The sequence below is a fragment of the Phalacrocorax carbo genome, chromosome Z, assembly GCF_963921805.1.
Source record: "Phalacrocorax carbo chromosome Z, bPhaCar2.1, whole genome shotgun sequence".
In the NCBI taxonomy this organism is placed as follows: domain Eukaryota; kingdom Metazoa; phylum Chordata; class Aves; order Suliformes; family Phalacrocoracidae; genus Phalacrocorax; species Phalacrocorax carbo.
This window is the reverse complement of record NC_087548.1, coordinates 12337598-12343699: the sequence shown is the minus strand read 5'-3', so window position 1 is coordinate 12343699 and position 6102 is coordinate 12337598.

The window sequence follows — 6102 nt, the reverse complement described above, 5'->3', positions numbered from 1 at the left end:
AGGAGGGCAAGATCCTAACCCAGTGGCACTTTGTCAGCCGTGAGAAAGGCTCTGCATCACCTGGTTACGCAAGGACCTGATTTCCAGCCTGCAGGACAGGTGCCCTGACAGCAGGCAGGTGGTTGGGCAGGCATGGGCTGTCTCACACCTTTGAACCAACCCCTCCATCCTGGAAGGGGGAAGTCTTCCCAGAGACTACATGAGTTCTTCTTGGAAAGCAGCCCAAGCCCCTGTTGGCCATGTCTCCTTGGCCTGTCCTCCTCCAGGCTGCTGGTAGAGACCTGAGACCAGCCCCTGATCGCTCCTGGCAGGGTGTAGGAAGCACACTGCTCTCTCCTAGCACTTAGCAGCTTCCCCGGGAACAGTGCAGGAAAGAAGAATAGGAGCCCAGACTTCTGGGAGACACTTTCATTTCATGCCTAAGCCACTACTCCGCTGCTCAGCCACACAGCTCCATTAAGTCCCCTTCTGGCTGTCTTCTTTCCATCAATCACCCCATCTCTGCAAGCAGCCCAGACACCGGATCTGGGTTATAAATAAGACAATCAATCAGTGATGCTATTAGATAAACAGAGTGGCAGAAGCCAAACTAATGCTTGGCTTTTTCTTGAAAGGGAGGAAAAAAAGAGTCAATTGCTTATTAAGGGACCCTGGTGTGGTCTGGTCTGCGTGCTGCAGCTGAGCCGGTGAGCTGCGCTTGGCTGTTGTGTCTGCATGCAGGGAGGTTTGGGATGCAGTGAGCAGATGGCCTGTGTGGGTCACCCTGGCCAGAACAGGCAGGGGACTGAGGCGCACTGCAGTTGGGCAGAGAGGTCAAAGGACTTGGGAGGTGATGGGGAGCTGGGAAGGCAATGGCTGGTGCTGCCCATCCAGCCATAGTGCAACTGGGGAGTAAGGAGGTGCCAGAGCTGGTCTGGTGGGGAAGGGAGGACGTAAGGCTGCAGGCAGAAGTGTCTGGGAACCAGGGACACAGTGCCAGGGCAGACGCTGAGCCAGTCAGGATGGAAATGAGGAAGAGGAGAGTCACTACTTTGAGGCTCTTCAGACAACAGACAGCCTCTCCTGGAGAGGCATCAAGTCCTGATCTGGAGCCACCAAGGAATAAGATGGTCCAGGGCAGTCCTTTTCAGTCTGCTATGATCATCTGTCTCCTCTTGCTGCTACAAGCCTCTGCCCTACAGCATTATGGGGATGCCCTGGGCTGTTGCTACCCTCAGAGACCCCACCTGCAGCTCTGTCTGCTTCTCTGTATGGTGATATTTCATGAGGAAGGGCTGAGAGACCTGGGTTTGCCCAGCCTGGAGAAGAGAAGACTGAGGGGGATCTTACCAATGCTTATAAATATCTGCAGGGTGGGTGTCAAGAGGATGGGGCTGGAGTCTTTTCAGTGGTGCCCAGCGACAGGCCAAGGGGCAACGGGCACAAGTTGGAACACGGGAAGTTCCACTTAAACATGAGGAAAAAATTCTTTCCTGTGAGGTGCCAGAGCAGGGGCACAGGCTGCCCAGGGAGGTTGTGGAGCCCCCTTCTCTGGAGACATTCAAACCCCACCTGGACGCGTTCCTGTGCCCCCTGCTCTGGGTGTGCCTGCTCAAGCAGGGGGGTTGGACAAGGTGATCTCCAGAGGCCCCTTCCAACCCCTGCCATTCTGTGATTCTGCGATGGCTGAATCACTCAAATATCCTGGGATTGTTCCTGCACCACTAGTAGTAGGCTGGAGGCCTACAGTCCTCACAGTGGGAGCCTGGTGCCTGAGCCATCCCTCCTGCCACTGGGGAAGAAAGTCCTGGAGGGAGGCTGTTACCTGCCAAGGGCATCCAGTGCTACATCTCTGTACAGGAGCCATAGACATTTTCTGAACGAATAGCCCATGGTTTGGGGTGCGCTCTTGTATTTTTCTGGACTTGCGTTATGCTTTCATCCCAGCCAGCAACTCAGCAACACACAGCCGCTTGCTCACTCCCCTGCAGTGGGAAAGGAGAATTGGAAGAGTAAAAGTGAGAAAACTCATGGGTTGAGATAAGAACAGTTTAATTGGTAAAGCAAAAGCTGTGTGCACAAGCAAAGCAAAACAAGGAATTAATTCACTGCTACCCATGGGCAGGCAGATGTTCAGCCATCTCCAGGAGAGCAGGGCTCCATCACACATAATGGTTACTTGGGAAGACAAACGCCATCACTCTGAATGTCGCCCCTTCCTTCTTCTTCCCCAGCTCTATATACTGAGCATGACGTTGTATGGTATGGAATATCCCTTTGGTCAGTTAGGGTCAGCTGTCCTGGCTGTGTCCTGTCCCAACTTCTTGTGCCCCCCCAGCCCACTCGCTGGTGGGTTGGGGTGAGAGGCAGAAAAGGCCTTGACTCTGTGTAGGCACTGCTCAGTAATAGCTAAAACTTCCCTGTATTAACATGAATCCAAAAACATAGCCCCGTACTTAGCTATTATGAAGAAAATTAACTCCATCCCAGGCAATACCAGCACATTTTCCACCCCTTATTCCGTACCATTTTTATCATGTTCAATTCCTACACTAACCAATACCTCCTCATTGGTCACCCCCCACCCCCAGCCCAGTCCTTTGATGTAATATGCAGATATCATTCCCTCAGACTATGGACTACCCTTGTAAAATGTCCATAAAATTCCCAGAAATGTCCAAAAAATATCCACTGAGTTCATTAGGTCCATGACTTTGGGCTCCATCTGTTCTGGTGGTCACGCAGGACAGGAGAGGTGGTGTGTTGTGTGGAGTTACTGGGCACCAAAGCAAGCTCAGGTCGGGTCACTGCTGCACTTCCACTGGTTCAGGTGGTTCCTGCTATAGTAATTCCCATAACATGCAACTCAAACCATGGGTTACAACAATGTAAAGGTGTATCTATTACCGTCTCCACCCCCTGGTCCCTGTAGACCAGACCTTCAGGTTTAACATTGCAATAAACTCCTCCCCTTGCCCCTGCTCTGCCTTGGACTTATCCACAGACTGTGGTCCCATAGGGTTGTATCTACTCCAAGTGGACCCTTATCTATGAGCCACATCCTCTTCAGATATAAACCTTCTCCAACATGGCCTTACCCATGGCTGCAGTCCCACCAGGGGTGTACCTGCTTTGTCATGGGCTTATCTGTGGCCACACATCTTGAGGTGCTCCAGCATGACCTCATGCACAGCCACCGATTCTTCAAGGTGTACCTGCCGCAGCATGGACTTATCCTTCGGCCACAATCCCTTCAGAGGCATACCTGCTGCAGCACAGACATAGCCACGGCCACAGATGCTTTGAGATACATCTGCTCTGGTGTGGACTTATTCACAGTCACAGACACTTCAGGGTGTCCTGCTCCCACATGGACTCATCCACAGGTCACAGTCCCTTTGACTCAAGATCACGCTGGAGTTCCAGCCTGCCCAGTGCTGCAGCACAGAAACAGCAGCGATGCCCAGGCCACCTGCCAGCCCAGGCGCCTGGCCGATGCTGTTATCAGTGTGCTCCCAGACAGAGCAGAGTAAGGTGATCAGCAGTACAGCAGTACAGCAAGCAGCAAAACCAAAAAAGCAGCCACTGACAAGCACTAGAGTCTACTACACAGTAAGGCAAGCAAGCCTCACGGCAAGCACAGAAGCCTGCCAATTAATAGCTAACCAGCAATAGCAGCTGTAAATTCGATCTAGCACATTCCGATCAAACCTGTCATTATCTCAGACCCTTTGAGCCCACCTGGGGATGCCAAAAAGGACTGTTGTGGTTTCACCCCAGCCAGCAACTCAGCAACACACAGCCGCTTGCTCACTCCCCTGCAGTGGGAAAGGAGAATTGGAAGAGTAAGTGAGAAAACTCATGGGTTGAGATAAGAACAGTTTAATTGGTAAAGCAAAAGCTGTGTGCACAAGCAAAGCAAAACAAGGAATTAATTCACTGCTACCCATGGGCAGGCAGATGTTCAGCCATCTCCAGGAGAGCAGGGCTCCATCACACATAATGGTTACTTGGGAAGACAAACGCCATCACTCTGAATGTCGCCCCTTCTTTCTTCCCCAGCTCTATATGCTGAGCATGACGTTGTATGGTATGGAATATCCCTTTGGTCAGTTGGGGTCAGCTGTCCTGGCTGTGTCCTGTCCCAACTTCCTGTGCCCCCCCAGCCCACTCGCTGGTGGGTTGGGGTGAGAGGCAGAAAAGGCCTTGACTCTGTGTAGGCACTGCTCAGTAATAGCTAAAACTTCCCTGTATTATCAACACTATTTCCAGCACAAATCCAAAACATAGCCCCGTACTTAGCTATTATGAAGAAAATTAACTCCATCCCAGGCAATACCAGCACAACTTGACACCATTACGGGTCGAGGACCAGGGGATTCTGGGCTCTTGCAAGTCAAGCTGACTCTATTTCCATCCTCACCCTTGCTGATGCTGCTCTTTACACTCTCACTGTGAGCACCACCTTTCCACCAGCTCCTGCTGCTCTTGCCTCCGCCTCCCACCTCTCCCTATTGTGTGATGGAGGAGGACGTTTGCCCCTTGGGGATGAGGTCTACCCCTGTGCAAATAAGCAGCTCTCCTCTGCCAGTGGTCTTGATGGATCCCACCTGGCATTTCCACCCAGCTTGGCAGGATGCACTAGGGCTTGGGTCTGGCTGTGCAGATATCAGTGTGCTTTCTTGGCAGCTGAGCCTCCCTTCACACCCCTCTGCTTCCCTGCTGTCATCTGGGACCGTCTAATGCTCTGCTTGAGCTGAAATGCACAGCACCATGCCTGCTGCTCCACCAAAGTGTGGTGCCCTGATGAAGCCTGACCACTCGGCACTGTCAGCCTAATTTGTGATAAATAAGCTGCTTGCTATCACTTGGGGGCTCCAGGCTTCTGGGAGGCTAGTGTGAGAGCAGGGAGCTTCTCTGACCATTGGGTCGGGGAGGATGAGATCTCTGCTGGCATCTGCCTCAGGGAAGGATGCAGGAGGTGCAGTGATTCAGACCTGCTTCACTGCTCAGCCCATCACTCAAGCAAGAGGGCTTTCTGCTTCCTACAAGGCCTTGCAGCCAGGAAATAGCTGCTGCTTTCCAGCCACACTTCTGGTCCCTCTTGCAGAGCCTGGGGAGCTCAGCACAAGGCTGCTTTCGCATCAGCAACAGCCGAAAACAACACCTAAGGTGGGATTTACTGCCACATGTGTGCTGGGAAGATGCAGGGACCCGCTGCACCCGGCTGATGTATTGGATTTCAGGTTATGTGATGCACAGGTCTCTCTGAGCACTGTAATTCCCTCTTTCTTCCTGTATGGATTTATGCTGCTAAGTGGATGGATTTTCTGCTTGGCAGGGATGTTCCCCTGGGACCTTCCCCAGTTAGAAACATCTCTGCACATCTGTACATAATATTGCTGGGGCACTTCACAAGTGGGCTTTTACGACAACCCTTGCTTTATGGACTGCCACTTAATCCAGCCAGGCACCACGGAGTGGCTGACGAACGGTATCCCAGAGCCGGCGGCAGGCTACGTGCCAGCCCCACGTGCCGGGGGGTGCCTGGGGCTGTGTGCGAAAGCCACTGCTCTCTGACCGTTTCTCATACAACTGCCCTGGGCAGTGGGAGCACCGCTCCCTTGATCCCTGAAACATCTTGAAAGGGACAGGTTTCCTCTGTTTAATAACCTGAGACAGCATGCCTCCGGACCAGGCGTGGAGATCCTGTGTGAAGATGAAAGCAATCTGTCTGTCTGGGGTGCTTCCCCCAGGCAAGGCCTGGGCCTGACATTTTCATCACTGCTAAGAGCTGTCCCTTCCCCCTGCCCTGAAGAGCCATCTGCTATGGTAGATTACCCTGGCTTTTAGCACTGTGAATCCATAATTAGTGCATAATTAATTACCAGATGTTTTTAACACTAATGAAACATTAATAAATGATGGAGGCATGTTGTCTGGTAATGGAACATTAACCAGTGAACCAAGCCAGTACGTGGGGCAGTGCTGTTGCCAGCATGGCCGAGCTGGAGACAGGGCTGTGTGGGACTGAGCTCTCCTCTAATAAACCTCGGCATGGCAAAAATCATAGCAAGTGCCTGGTGGGAGCTAGTCACCAGCTTGGTGCTGACTTCAGGCTTT